Raw genomic sequence first — 16,558 nt, forward strand, 5'->3', positions numbered from 1 at the left:
ATGACGAGCATTCTTCGAGGCTCTCAGAATTATAGGGTTTGTAATTAGGATTCTACAGCTCTTCAGGAGTCACCTACCAACAGGATATCATATGTCCTTTCTACGACATTCAAATCAGTACACCTGGTGTAGTACTATTTCAAGATTTATCTATAATGTCGAAAACTAGTGAGTTTTTTTAAAGCAGTGGCTTGTACTAGCAAGTTTCATTTTAAAGCTCATCTGGGTAAAAAGTTATGTAGTTGGAACCAAGCAAATTCTTTGTTTGGGCCACCTGATATTATAGGCTGTGTAAATCAAAACTTTGAACTTAATTTCAGAGCTCAGAAAGGGAATATAAGGAACATAAAAAAAATGGACAATTGAAAAAGCTTTTTTATAAAACAAAAACAAACCAAAGGATCGTTTCAACAAAGTACCATTCTACAGCAGGGGTGTCAAAGTGGCAATCCGCGGGCCGCCCCTTGAGGTAATTTCTTGAGGCCCACGAGGTACTGAAATAAAATGAAAATATAAAAAATTGTTATGAAGAAAATAGCGCTTAGGGGAGATCGAGACAATACCGTGCACACAATTCCCTTGATAACCCTTTAGCTACTGAAGACGTGTACACACGTATCCAGGCCTTTCCTGGGGAGGCCAGTGCAGAATGATTCGGTTTTAAAAGACGAAGTAGGAATTTCCAAAATATATTCTTATTTAGGTGAGAAATATCAAAAAAAAAGTTTGCTGTACAAGTTTTATGTTATTTTTGGAGTACGAGGGTCGTTTGAAAAGTCCGTGCAAAAATAAAAACTACTTAATTTTTTGGGGTAAACCTTTTTTATTTTTCAACATAGTCTCCTTTTAGGCTTATACACTTCGTCCAACGCTGCTCTAGTTTGTTGATCCCTTCCGAATAATAGGATTTGTCCAAGTCTGAAAAATAGCCATTCGTTTCTGCAATCACCTCCTCGTTTGAATAAAATCTTTTTCCCGCCAGTCATTTCTTCATATTGGGGAACAAATAGTAGTCCGAGGGAGCCAAGTCTGGAGAATAGGGGGGATGTGAAACGAGTTGGAACCCTATTTCCATTAATTTTGCGACCACAACTGCTGAGGTGTGAGCTGGTGCGTTGTCGAGATGGAAAAGGACTTTTATGTGGGCCAATCGTGGGCGTTTTTCTTGCAGCTCGGTTTTCGAACGGTCCAATAACGATGAATAATATGCACCTGTAATAGTTTTACCCTTTTCCAGATAGTCGATGAGGATTATTCCTTGCGAATCCCAAAAGACAGTCGCCATAATCTTTCCGGCCGAAGGAACGGTCTTCGCCTTTTTTGGCGCAGATTCCCCCTTGGTAACCCATTGTTTAGATTGTTCTTTGGTCTCAGGAGTGTAGTGATGTATCCATGTTTCATCCACAGTGACGAAACGACGCTTAAAGTCATGCGGATTGTTCTGGAACAGCTGCAAACCGTCCTTGCAACACTTCACACGATTTCGTTTTTGGTCAAGCGTGAGCAATCGCGGCACCCATCTTGCAGATAGCTTTGTCATGTCCAAATGTTGATGCAAAATATTATGTACCCGTTCATTCGAGATGCCCACAGCACTAGCAATCTCACGCACCTTCACTCTTCTGTCATCCATCACCATATCATGGATTTTATCAATGATTTCTGGAGTAGTAACCTCAACAGGGCGTCCAGAACGTTCAGCGTCACTTGTGCCCATATGGCCACTCCGAAAATTTTGAAACCACTTATAAACTGTTCTAATCGAAGGTGCAAAGTTACCATAATGTTTATCAAGCTTCTCTTTAGTCTCCTCAGGCGTTTTGCCTTTCATAAAGTAGTGTTTAATCAACACACGAAATTCTTTTTCGTCCATTTTTTGAAAATCACTCGACTTCCTCGATTCAAACGAATGCCAAACACAAAGAAATGGACCGATCTGGCTGAAACTTGGTGTGTGTTCTTCCAAGAGATGCTACTAACTAAACATAACCTCGATACGCGCCAGTGGTGCTATCTCTCTCACTTTGCACGGACTTTTCAAACGACCCTCGTACGTACTTGTGTGAGCAACCATTTCCGTCTATGAAATTAAAATAAAACGTCATATAGATCAGGATTGACTAATAAACATCTATCTACCTTAATGAAGATTGTCTATTCTCAGACTCTGAGAATCCAGATATAGGAAAACTAGGAAAAATTTTGCAAATATGTTGTGGCCCGCGTGAATCTTGCCTGTTGCACCAAGTGGCCCGTGGTTTAATTGAATTTGACACCCCTGTTCTACCCGCATTTTAGTATTTTAGCAGTGAATCTATCGAGAAATTGCATTAACTGTCATCTGAAATTGCATTCTAAATGCTAATTTTTCTAATAACATAAATCTCTTTTTTTTAAAAAAAAAACTACTTGTCACAGTTTGGAATTTGTACATCCTGGTCGAGTAAAAAGATTTCATTTAATCAATGGAATACATATTTATAAAATATAAAGGGTGCCCTACGAAAGTATCTCACGACGACCATAAAGTAACATGTGACAGGCTGCCCCAGTAGTCAGGGTGGGCGAACTATGATTTAATAATTATCCATTGTACATGTGTTAGTATACTATATGAATGTGTAAATGTATGTGCGCGTATCGAGTGTTGACATGCGGACCGACTGACAAACAGAAAGTACGTGCGTGAAGACTTGAACATAGCTCACGATCTATGCTGGCCCGCGGGTTCCCGTGAGACTTTTAACTCATCACTTCCATTCATAGCCAGGCGTCTCTTGTATTTATTTTATTTTTTATTTATTTATTATTATTTTTTTTTTTAAGACGTTCACTCTGTCTCTCTGTCTTGTAAAAGTCTTTCATTCACTCTTCACTTTTTCACACACCAAATAGTTGGGAACGGATTAGCTATGCGGTTAGTGTATTGGATTCCCACGCGGAGATCCTGGGTTCGAATCCAGCTGCTTGATCCTTAGCTTTTCTCTTTTTATGAGCTTTCTTACAGCTCACTGTCCGTTAATGAACAGTGTTGTCTCCGGGCGCCAATAACCTTAGATGTTGACGCGCCTTAAATCATAAATATAAAATAGTTACACCTCAAACTTCTTCTTTGAGCGAAATATTTAATTAAATTTTAAACAAATAATGTGCAATTGCAGGAAATGGGAAAACTACATCTTCAGACAGGAACTACTGAAGCCGAGCGGTTAGAGGCGAGGTCCACAAAGCTAAGAAGTATTTTTAGTACTTTGTGGTTCGATTCCCCAGTCTAAGCCTTGGATTTTATTAATATGTAAGTATAAGAAATTTATAGTAAAGTAATTGTTGCTAGTCGCTACCTGATACTAAGAACAATTCTTAAATCTCAGCCAAAAACGTCTGGTTTGCTTAGTGAAATCCCCAACAACTACATTTTGATAAAAATAAACACCTTCTAACATAACTAACTCAAAGCGTACTTTTTGACAGTTTTAGAAGTTAGGATTCATTAATGTATACTGTACTTTCCTAATATGTAAAAAACAACACTAAAATTTCGACACATGCATTCGCTGCAGCACGCAGTATGTAACCATCATAAAAATTTTTGTTGAGGCGATAATGTTTTTATTCCCTGAGTTAATTAATAACGCTTTGACGCAGACCGAAATGAGCTCACTGTAGTCAGACATGAACGTTCATCACTTGAGAGGTCACTCAGCGCCGTCGGACGACATTTCGGTTAAATTTCGGCTTTTGGCCATCTCTCCCGATTGGCCATCTCACCCGACTTCACCCTATAAAGAAAAGGGTAGTATCAAAACTAAATAAGAATGAAAAATAAAGAAAAGTACTTGCACTAAAGTGCTTGTATCGTCGGCAGCGGATGTAAAGAAAAAGAGAGAACTTTTAGATAAAGATTTTGGTGAAGAAAGTGAACGACTTGGAAGTGGGTACACTGTTTAATTTCATCGTGAGAAAGAATTGTACTTGACTTAATGCTGACATTCCCACACAGTAGATAACAATGGCCAGACCTCGGCGGCCACTTCTCTATGTCTATCTGCGGCGGCCACATGTTGTTCGCGATATGTTCAATTAAATTCTTTTAGTTATATTTTTTTGTAATATTACTTTTATTGTATTGGTGAATTAATTGCTACAATGTCGGTAGAATAAAAGAATTTCAAAAGAAATGTAGCTCTTATCTTTTAGTGAAATGAGAATAAGTCGAAACTCTGAAGATTTTGCAGATTGTGGCTGTATTACTTATTGACTCAACTACTATATTTGTATATTATATTACAGGGTGTTTATTTTAAGACGGCTCAAATACATTTCATGCTTAAACGGTTAATCTGAGCGAAAAATGGTGGAGGAAATATTTGTAGCCCGTCACCTCTAGTTTCAAAATATGTGACTTGATTTTAGATTCCTGCCCGCATACGCGGCTGACGCGCGACCAAAAGTGAGGATTTGCAGTTGACCCCCATTTTGATATACACAGTTTTAAAGAGTATAAAAAAATTATGAAAGAAACCGGAAACCGCAATTCGATATCTTCAAAATTAAAGGTGCTAGGCCATTTCAAAATCTGATATTTATTAATCATATTTCAATTTTTAACTTGTTATCAAAGAGAAAGAAGAGCACGCGATAGGGCATTTTTATGTATTTTTTTCATCCCCTTCCTTCTGAAAATATTGCCAAGGCAGTAAAGCTAGTATTTTTCTTAATATCGGGAAATAAGCCGTTTTCCTAGTGATTTTTCTAAGGAAAATCACAAATGTTAAGAGCTTTAGATGTTTTCAAGCATACACAAAATGGCTAAAAATTAATTTTACATCTGTTACAGTTGGGGATCAACTGCAAACCATTACTTTTGGACGCGCGTATGCGAGCAGGAATCTAAAATCAAGTCACATATTCTGAAACAAGAGGTGACGGCCAACAAATTTTTCCTCTACCGTTTAAGCATGAAATGCATTTGAGCCGTCTTAAAATGAATACCCTGTATATTAAAACCAATTTATTCGCCAACATGGCTGAATATTTGTTTGACAAACTATCCGTGAAGGTAGCTATGACATCATACTTTCTTAAACGTGACCATCGATTATGGTAAACTTGAACCCCTTTTTGAAGTCTACTATATTTAAAATTAAATTTAAATAAGTAAAACTAGGGTTAATGAAAGTTGTATAGTTGCACAAATATTGCATTAATAGCTTACACAATGCGGGCATTAAAACATTTTAAATAAAATAGATCCGGATGAAATTCTAATAATAATTATAATAGGAACACTTAAATATGGCCTCCAACTAAGTTTATATTATAATATCGATTTAGACTCAACAATAATCAAACATAATAACATAATAGTCGATAATGTACGGAACATTTATTTATTGGCTAACATTATTTATGGCCTAAACTAAAATGAGAGATTTTTGTTCCTTTTTTTTTTTACTTTCAGCCCCCCTCTGGTTTTAGATTTATTGGAACGTAATTCATTTTCACTGTTAAGATGCGAGAACGCGGCCTATTTTATGGGTACTCTTTTAATACGTGCTTGAATATTAACTTGTAACTTATATTCTTGATCTATATTAACTTAGTTTAATTTAGTTATAGTAATTATCTTGGCTTGAATATGCGCTTTCAAACGGAATAAATACTTATTATGATTTGTTATGGTGGTGACTGTAAAAATGGCATTTTGATATTTCTTATAATTAATTTGAATGCTGAACGATGAATTGAATTTCAAGTATCATTTCAGAATCTTGTAAAACAGGTTTTTTAGGCAGTCATTTGACTACTCGCAAGACAGAAGAAATGATGTAAGAGGTTAATTTTTATGTTTGTCATTTCGGCAAGGTTTAGGAAAACTGCTAGTTTTTCAGGCAATATTGTTCAATTTATGAGATCGTAGGGTACTGAATGATTAATTCCAGTGTTGTCGCCTTTTTTGGCCTATTATGGATTTTACAGGTTTTCAGGGTTCTAGCAAAGATCTGCTCTTTGCTAGTGTGGTACTGTTAAGAAATTCTGACAAGAATTTGATAGCCAAAATAAGTTCTTTTTCGTCTGGTTGCACCAATCATCGGGGACATAGACGTCCATTCGGATAATCGTAGGCCTCTTAACAGGCTAATTATGTATTTTAGAGAAGGGTGGTACGGTAGCCGAGCGGTTAGAGGCGAGAACTGTAAAGCTAATATGTATTGTGGTAATGGGTTCGATTCCTGGTTTTAGGCCTTGGATTTTATTTAATGGTTAATACGAGAAGTTTGTAAAGTAAGTAAAGTAAAGTAAAGTAATCGCCTATTTTTTCAGACGGGGCTTAACCTCCAACTACCAATTAGGTGTCGTGGACGGAGGCGACTAGCAAACATACTTTACTGTAAATTTCTTTTATTAACCAATAAATAAAATCCAAGGCCTAAAGACCGGGAATTGAACCCAGTACCACAATACATATTAGCTTCGCAGGTCTCGCCTCTAACCGCTCGGCTACCGTGGCGCCTTACGAGAAGTTTGTAGTAAAGTATGTTTGCTAGTCGCCTCCGTCCACGCCATCTAATCGGTAGTTGTATGTAAAGCCCGACTGAAAAAAAAAATAGGCAATTACTTTACTTTATATTAAAGAAATACATATATCGCTTGGGCTTGGTATAGAATAGGTCTGTGTAGATCCTGTCAGGAGGAAGAAGAAACGGTGCTGCATATCCTGTAATTCCTGCTAAAATGTTAGTCGATGTGAATGGCTGGTTTAGCTTAGAGTTCGGCTTATTGCAGGAAAATAGTCCACGCCTTTATGCTTTGCCTCGAAGCTCCCTTACCTAGACAACCTGGATGGTGCCATAATACCACCTACTTGGTCGCAGGGTGATTTACACTTTCTGGCCAACCCTCGTAGAATCTTCTACTCGTAATGTACTGTGGAAATGCTTAATATGTAACAAGATTTATATCAATAAATTTTGTTGTAATTAAATTATAGTTTTTTTTTTATTTTTGCAGTAATTTAATATCTAAGGAGAGAAAAGAAAAGAGAATGTCATTGATAAGGTCATCTGGGCGGCGGAGGCTGTGGTCGCAGTCAGCAAGGAGGAAGATAGACAATGTGAGATATAGAAGGCAAGTACAGTATTATGTATATATATGCTTGTCTCATTCTATTTGCATTGGATAAAATGAGAGAGAAGTGTGTGGTGTAAAGGTAGTAGTAAGTAGGCTCGTGTCAAGACAAGGCGCACACGAGCTGTAATATTGAAGACGTTGCGCCAGTGTATGTGCCGGAGGAGAGAGGCCTCCCCGCTCCTAACGGAGAGAATATCTAAGGAGCTGACTTGTGAGTCAGGCCGGGGGTATTTGGGAAGTAGGAGTCGGCCCTGTTCCCACGGTCTTTCTCTCACTAAATCCATTCTCTCTGTTTCTAGCCGCCGTGTAAACGCGATAGTTGCTCTCTCATTCCTATTAACGCTATTCTCTTTCTCTAGAATGGGGCACCGTGTTTGAAGAGGTAGGGGAGAGATCAGCTACTACTTCTAGAGAGTTAGACCCCCAGGCTGCTGATCGGCAGCTCGCAAACCATATACTAACTTTCCTGCTAACATATTAAAGCCATTCTCCGTCTTCTTCTGAATGTGATCTATATGAGTCTGAGTGGCGCTTTAAATCTCTTTCTAGTTCACCTCTTTTTGCTTTCTTTTAACCAAAAAAAAGAACGAAAAAGAACTTGATTTATGATTTCAATGAAAATAACTAATTACTGGCTGGATAATTATTAATTTATTTAGAAGCGTGTGTTGTAGTAGTGGTTACGAAGTGTGGGTTTGTAAGTGGAAGATCTCCACCGAGCTGTTTGCCATCATGCCTGTCTAAAACAGCTGGCGCTAGATCCACCATTTGGTTTCAGGTAGTGTTGTTCAGTTGTGGTTCGAGCTGAAGGCTCAACCGAGTCGAGCTTCTCCCTCGGCTATAAGAGCCTTATAGCCCTTGAGCCGTGAAACTCAAGTTGAAGGCTCACAAAGTGCAAGCCTTTTTAAATTCTTAAGGAATGACAAGTAATCAATGAACAACGAACATTTTAAAAATTATTGTATTCATTTATACAAAAATTTGTTTGAAAAATTCATTAGCTGCTATAACTTGATTTTATTTTAAGAAATGAATTGATTAATTAGTACAAAATGCTTCATATAAAAAACAAAAAAAAAACAAGCAAGAGCCTTTTGAGCCGAGCCTTGAAGCCACTGTGTAGCTAACACTCGAGCCCACCGCTGAGCCCTGAGAGCTCGAGCGCTCAAAGCTCGAACCTTATAGCCTTATAGCTCAGCTTTTGAACAACACTAGTTTCAGGTGTTGAGTGGACATGCGAATTTAGCGAATCATCTTTACAAATGCGGCCTTACAAGGTCGCCAATTTGTGCTGGCTGTGGTGAGTCCAATGAGACTGTGCGGCACTTTGTAGAGGTGTGTCCAGTTTATTCTAAAACTAGATTCCTCATCTTCGGAAGGTCAAATGTCTCCCTACCGGAGATTGTAGCATCAGGTAATCTTTACGAACTCTCTAGGTTAATTCAGTGCACTGGACGATTGAGTCGCCATGCTCCCTAGTGTCCTTCTAATACTTTATTAGTTTATAGTCTTGACATATATAGACTTGTTGGCCATGAAGCCCCTGGAGTCTCTTATGAGGCGAGGGGTGGGCAAGGAATAATGGGTATTTTGGGGTTGCTTGTGTTCCTTCCCCCTCTTGGGGGAACCGTCCTTTGTTACAATCAATCAATCAAAGTGGGAGATCCCCAGTTCGGATTCCCCCGTGTAGTTCTTTTTATTTGTTGAAAAAAAATTGTTAATAGTGAAGTATAAGCTTCCGCCCCCGGTTCACGAACTAATTGGCAGCTGGGGACGAAAAGATCGCCTTAAAAAAGCGATATTTTTCTTATTAAGATCGCAAACACTTAGCTAAAATTGGAATAAAATCCTTTCTAAATAATAGCTAATCCATTTTATCGCACGTAAATCGAAAACAATATTCACGTACATTAAATGCGTCTTTGATTTTTTAGCTGTTCTGGTTAGTTACTGGTTTAATACATGTACAACTGTGCCTCACAAAGATAAAATAACTTTTATGCAAAAAGTTTGAAAATTAATCAATTGCTTCTGCATTTAAATTGCAGAGACGATTACAAATGATTGAAAAATGTGATTCTTGCAAAAAGGAAAGCTTAGCGCCAGAACAATGATCAATTTTCCACGCAATTTTCTAAATTGGCTAAAGAATTGTAATTCAAATAAATAACCTGGTTTTACCAGTTACAAAGTAAAAAGGATGCCAAGTTTCTGGAACATCTGTATAATAATATACATATGAAATCCGGACGAATAAATTTGCACAATTAAAGTAAATTTATGACTCGCCGTATTTTAATTATCTACATCCAATTATAAAAAGTTGTGCAGAAAATAGGTTCTAACCTTGATTACATTTTATTTAAAACTAAAGATATTTTTAAATTCGATGTATTTGATGGTGGGACTTTTTTTAAAATCTGGAAAATATATTATTGTGTACACCAAAAATATTTACAGAATTTTTTAGCAAACAATGTTTGTAGTCGGTATATAAAGTACAACGAAATATTGGGCTAAGTGTATTCTTTTGATTTTCTTTTAAATCATTCTTGAGAGCACTCGAAAGAAAAAGCCTCTGACCATGCATGAACATATGTTTAGGCAAATAAATTCTTGTTTTCTGTAATGTTTGGCCTTGTGATTTATTAAAAGTCTTTGTAAATGATAATTTGATATGAAATTGTATTCTGCACCAAATGAAAGATATTTTTATGTCAGATGGCGACAAAGTTATTCTTTTAATAAGTACTACTTTCTTTGGGTTAATAATTTTTGCAATGATAGTGTGTTCTTGTTGGTTCAACAACACAACCTTACGTTTACCATTCACTAAACCTTAATTTGAATTGAGGGTTCTGATTAAGACTGCAATGGAGTTTTTGTTTCAGAATCACATTTTGAGTTGATAAAGGTTTCAAAATATTGAGAAATTCGACTGAATACAGATGCTCATTTTTGACACATTCAGATTGAACCGAATCTGAATTTAAATAAGTTTTAGAATTTCCTCGGTCCAATATATTTCACAATCTTTGTCATAATTGAGAGGACACAGTTCATTTTTGGGACAAGGTTAGATGTGTTTTAGAATTCTGTCATCATTTACGGACATTTCCTAATGAAATTACTTTCAGAAAAAGCTTTGTTTAGATGTAGCAACGGTGTTCGGTGAAATGTTATCTAGTTTTCCTATACTGTAAATGCAGATTCTTAAAATGCAGGCATATTTTAATCTTAACGACCTAAACAACTTCCATAGTGGAAGATTTTTATTACAATCTTCATTATGGTAGGTCGGTCTCCATGTCAGAGTATAGATAAATATTTGCCTGTTACTTCTCGGGGAGGAAAAACCAAGGCCTGTGAGTTTTACCCAAGAGTCGCTCTCCTAAATTAAGGGTCTGATTAAAAGGACATGTCTGGAGGGCGAGCTTTAAAGTTGGGGAGCCACAATAGATCCAAAGGGGTCACAGTGGCGTAGGCCTTAAGGGCCGCCCTTTTTAGAATCTTAATCTAAATATTTGCCTGAATTTCCACCAGAAAAAACTCTGTTTTTTTGTAACTAAAAAGAGAATTATTACGCGTAATGTCTCGTAGCAGTAAATTTTTGAAACCATAGATATAACTGGTTCTAGAAAAGTTTGGATAAGAGTAAATAATTAGAATAATTTCTTACTCCATCACGTTCACTGAAAATAAAATAAAAAAAAGAAAGAAAGGAGATCCATGGAGTCTTAGGATTATGGATAATCCTAAGACTCCATGGATCTCCTTTGGCACAGTGAATTTAAGATAGATCTGATATCGGAACTGGAAGGAAAGTATAGATCAAAGACAACTTACATAATCGAAGATCTGACGGTTCAAAGGGCAACGAATTATGTGAGACTGTACGAGGGTCGTTTGAAAAGTCCGTGCAAAAATAAAAACTACTTAATTTTTGGGGGTAAACCTTTTTTATTTTTCAACATAGTCTCCTTTTAGGCTTATACACTTCGTCCAACGCTGCTCTAGTTTGTTGATCCCTTCCGAATAATAGGATTTGTCCAAGTCTGAAAAATAGCCATTCGTTTCTGCAATCACCTCCTCGTTTAAATAAAATCTTTTTCCCGCCAGCCATTTCTTCATATTGGGGAACAAATAGTAGTCCGAGGGAGCCAAGTCTGGAGAATAGGGGGGATGTGAAACGAGTTGGAAACCTATTTCCATTAATTTTGCGACCACAACTGCTGAGGTGTGAGCTGGTGCGTTGTCGTGATGGAAAAGGACTTTTTTGTGGGCCAATCGTGGGCGTTTTTCTTGCAGCTCGGTTTTCAAACGGTCCAATAACGATGAATAATATGCACCTGTAATAGTTTTACCCTTTTCCAGATAGTCGATGAGGATTATTCCTTGCGAATCCCAAAAGACAGTCGCCATAACCTTTCCGGCCGAAGGAACGGTCTTCGCCTTTTTTTGGCGCACATTCCCCCTTGGTAACCCATTGTTTAGATTGTTCTTTGGTCTCAGGAGTGTAGTGATGTATCCATGTTTCATCCACAGTGACGAAACGACGCTTAAAGTCCTACGGATTCTTCTGGAACAGCTGCAAACCGTCCTTGCAACACACGATTTCGTTTTTGGTCAAGCGTGAGCAATCGCGGCACCCATCTTGCGGATAGCTTTGTCATGTCCAAATGTTGATGCAAAATATTATGTACCCGTTCATTCGAGATGCCCACAGCACTAGCAATCTCACGCACCTTCACTCTTCTGTCATCCATCACCATATCACTCCGAAAATTTTGAAACCACTTATAAACTGTTCTAATCGAAGGTGCAGAGCTAACCATAATGTTTATCAAGCTTCTCTTTAGTCTCCTGAGGCGTTTTGCCTTTCATAAAGTAGTGTTTAATCAACACACGAAATTCTTTTTCGTCCATTTTTTGAAAATCACTCGACTTCCTCGATTCAAACGAATGCCAAACACAAAGAAATGGACCGATCTGGCTGAAACTTGGTGTGTGTTCTTCCAAGAGATGCTACTAACTAAACATAACCTCGATACGCGCCAGTGGTGCTATCTCTCTGACTTTGCACGGACTTTTCAAACGACCCCCGTATATCAGTAAAATTGCGGAAAGATCTAAGAACTAAGCCTAGTATTTGGGAACCGTGTTTAAAAATAATTTTCACATAGGAACTAAATTTTGCATCCAACGTAAGCATTATTACAATTTATTAAAGCTGATCGTTAGGTCAGTTGCATAAAAGTTGGTCATCAAATACTGTAAAAAACAACTACATATTTTGGAAACCCTTCAATTGTAAATAATTTTCCTGTTTTTTGTTTTTGTGAGATAAAATTCCTGAATTTTCTTGATTATTAAGTATCAAATCATTAATCTCTCTTTTTTAAAAAAAATATGAACTGAATCAACTCTGATATTCTTGGTAATGTTATTCAATCAATGATTTTACTTTTGCATCATTTAGTTCAGACTTTCTGTAGTTTTCCAATTCTGTGAAAGAAGTATTTCAGAGAGAATAGTAAGGAATTGCCTTTCAAGGCAGAATAGGAAAAAATGTGGAGCAGTGTTTTTTTTAAATGTTTTACAATGAAAAATTTGACTCCTGATAGTTTCAGTTACTTAAGCGCAACAATGAAGCTATGCGCGAACTAAGTGCTATAAAATGCCTTTCTAATTGATTGGTGTTTTTAATGTACTCGCATCCGTTTATTGACCCTTCTATAATCTGCAATTATTTGTTGTTTCTGATAGTAGTTCTGTTTCAGAAAGTTTAAATTAATGCTATTTTTGCTTAAGCTTTGTCTTTAAAAAAAAGTCCTTTAATTAGAAATGAAAGTGTAAAAAAAACTGTCTCTATAAATTAATCAGGAATTCAGAAATTTTACTCCATTAAAATGGGGTCCATAGTTAAAAAAATTGAAATTCTGTTTTTGGTTTTAGCCATAGACATTAAAATTGTTTTATTTCCAATTAAAATGATGAAAACTGAAGGCAAATTGCTTCTTTTATTTTTTTAATTAGACTTAAACTGGAATTAGGCTAAATTGTTTTGTTGTTTTTTTAGTTTCCTGCTTTGGCTATTTTCTATTTAATCTGGTTCATTAAAACTTCCAAATTTGAAACAATTACGAACTGTAAATCAATTACTTATAATAGAAATCCTTCTAGCTGCTTGACGTTTGATTGATTTTTCAGTCCCGTTAATTGAAACGACCAAAATGGTTAATGCACTAATCTAAGATCGTTCTAGACAAAATTAAGAAGTTAATTACAGTAATATATTCTGCATCTATTTTACTTGTTGTAATTAAGTTGAGAAAGTTCTATTCCTAAGTTTCGTGCTTGCATACTCAATCAAGCATGTCCATTTTATCTTGAAAGAAGTGTAGCATAAAAGATACATTTTCATTATTTTGTATTTACTCTGTACTTGTGTTGAGTCTCTTTGTTCGCCAAGCAGAAGATGATCTGTGGTGTGGTTAGGATAGTAAAAACCAGAAAGTGGCAAATATTTGTCAAAAATGTTTATAGCACGATGTTATTTTAAATTGAACGCCAAGACAATACATTTCTAACCTTCTTCATCTTACTTCTTTTCAAAGAAGGTTTTCTTTTCCTGTGTTTACGCTTGATTAGTACAAATAACATTGATGTGTTCTAAACGTTCGGCAAATATCAAAGCCACCGCCAAAACATACATGTTACATTCGCAATGCTAGATTAATAACCAGGATTTTAGTTGTCGCAGTATTCTTCGCCAGGTTTTTTTTGATTGATTATTTACGAACTTGACAATTAACTTCAACAAGTTAGTGAAAATAATTTGACTTGAAGGTTTCTTTCAGTCTGTTTTGAAGATTTGGTGTCTGAAAGCCTAGATTCAGTAAAGGTAATGATTTTTAATCTCAATTAACTATTTAGCAAGGCAGGTCTGTGTGTTACAGATTAGGTCGTCCTTTTTTCGTAATGCCAGATCAAAAAACCGTAGAAAAAGTTGGAATTCTGGCCCAGTTTCACTCAAAGAACTGATTTTTAATTCCAAATAACTATTTAGTAAGGCAGGTCTGGGTGTTACAGACTAGGTCGTCCTTGTATCGTAATGCCAGATCAAAAAACCGTGGAAAAAGTTGGAATAATGGCCCAGTTTCACTCAAAGAACTGATTTTTAATTCCAAATAACTATTTAGCAAGGCAGGTCTGGGTGTTACAGACTAGGTCGTCCTTGTATCGTAATGCCAGATCAAAAAACCGTGGAAAAAGTTGGAATAATGGCCCAGTTTCACTCAAAGAACTGATTTTTAATTCCAAATAACTATTTAGTAAGGCAGGTCTGGGTGTTACAGACTAGGTCGTCCTTGTATCGTAATGCCAGATCAAAAAACCGTGGAAAAAGTTGGAATAATGGCCCAGTTTCACTCAAAGAACTGATTTTTAATTCCAAATAACTATTTAGCAAGGCAGGTCTGGGTGTTACAGACTAGGTCGTCCTTGTATCGTAATGCCAGATCAAAAAACCGTGGAAAAAGTTGGAATAATGGCCCAGTTTCACTCAAAGAACTGATTTTTAATTCCAAATAACTATTTAGTAAGGCAGGTCTGGGTGTTACAGACTAGGTCGTCCTTGTATCGTAATGCCAGATCAAAAAACCGTGGAAAAAGTTGGAATAATGGCCCAGTTTCACTCAAAGAACTGATTTTTAATTCCAAATAACTATTTAGTAAGGCAGGTCTGGGTGTTACAGACTAGGTCGTACTTTTATCGTAATGCCAGATCAAAAAAACGTGGAAAAAGTTGGAATAATGGCTCAGTTTTACTCAAAGAACTGATTTTTAATTCCAAATAACTATTTAGTAAGGCAGGTCTGGGTGTTACAGACTAGGTCGTACTTTTATCGTAATGCCAGATCAAAAAACCGTGGAAAAAGTTGGAATAATGGCCCAGTTTCACTCAAAGAACTGACTTTTAATCCCAAATAACTATTTAGTAAAGCAGGTCTGGGTGTTACAGACTAGGTCGTCCTTTTTTCGTAATGCCAGATCGAAAAACCGTGGAAAAAGTTGGAATTCTGGCCCAGTTTTACTCAAAGAACTGATTTTTAATCTCAAATAACTATTTAGTAAGGCAGGTTTGGGTGATACAGACTAGGTCGTCCATTTTTCTTAATGACAGTTCAATTTATTAAGATTATGCACTTCTTTCTAATTCTAAGGAATTTCTTGGTTATTGATAGTGAACTAACTTAGATTATTATTCCGACAAATGAAAGAGTTTTTGCTTGGTCACTAATCCTTTTATGTAAGATTTCATTTAGAATATAAGTCATGAAATTTAATATTTTCCTCTCCAAATAACATTTTAATTTTATAATTATTTATTATTATTATTATTATCATTAGGTTTCTGGTTTAATGTAGCCCATTTTAACTGATTGAAAAATTGTTGCTCTTAATAAATAAATCGCGGAATTGCCATTAATTAACCCAGAGTTTACAATCACTAAGAAAGCCCATGTTGAAGAATTAAGTGTTAATTAAATGAAAGGAACAAGCCGTTGATTATAGAAGAGCAAGAATAAAGGAACCGACTACTGAAAGGCAGGAGAAGGTGAATTGACTGTCCATATATTATGGTGTACCTCGGGTGTTGCCTTCACTTAATAGCATTATTGGGTGGCCAGATGGGGAAGAGGTCCTTCTGTCGGTAACTGGATAGCGTGCCACTATTTCTATTCTATCCTCTGTTTTTTCTGCTTCTCGTTAGTTAACACTGTCCTACTGGAATTAAGCATATAACTGACCACCGTTCGCTACCTACTGTCACCTTAGGCATTCATGTATCTTGACTTCATAAATGAATTCTACAAGAAGAATCCCCAATAATTCTTCTCTTCAGCACAGTTACGAGAGACGCAAATTTAAAAAAAACAAAACAAAACAAACTAATTAACAAAAAATAGAGAAATAAACGTAGCGGTCTATTTTTTATCCATACGTTTGTCGTTTAATTGTATGCTGATTCTCTAAATCTTTAGCTAAATTTGTGTTTAATTAATATCAGCCTAAAACAAATATCCCTTGTTTTCAAAGCAGAATTTTGGCGCTGGATTCATCATTTTTAGGCCTGTTTAAATATTTCTATGTCAACTCTTTTTATAGTTCTAAGTGATTGTGGCAACCATTTCATTGAGTGATAAAGAGAACAGTCTGCAGATATACCGGATACAAAATAGGTGACTTATGAAACATTGTAGCCAGTTTTTGATTGGATACATTAGAGTGATAATTAACTTTAATCATTTGGCAAAAAAATTATTACAGAAAAGTTATTAGAAAATCTTCAATTACAATAATCCATCTTTAAAATTATTCATTTCTTCTTCACTTTTAGAGATAAGATATTGCACTTCATTTT

General features: G+C 36.2%; 1 long non-coding RNA gene across 1 annotated transcript in view; it reads left to right on the forward strand.

Annotated features, from left to right (window-relative positions):
* The window catches only part of LOC141457969 (uncharacterized), a 37,579-nt gene extending 29,697 nt beyond the window's left edge, over window positions 1-7,882 (forward strand). The window contains exons 2-3 of the long non-coding RNA XR_012460682.1: window positions 3,162-3,295; window positions 7,012-7,882. This is a non-coding gene — a long non-coding RNA (uncharacterized lncRNA). The remainder of the gene's footprint in view (window positions 1-3,161; window positions 3,296-7,011) is intronic.
* The last annotated feature ends 8,676 nt before the right edge of the window (window positions 7,883-16,558 follow it).

The sequence above is a fragment of the Rhodnius prolixus genome, unplaced genomic scaffold, assembly GCF_049639745.1.
Source record: "Rhodnius prolixus isolate KJV_2025 unplaced genomic scaffold, Rpr scaffold_5, whole genome shotgun sequence".
NCBI lineage: Eukaryota > Metazoa > Arthropoda > Insecta > Hemiptera > Reduviidae > Rhodnius > Rhodnius prolixus.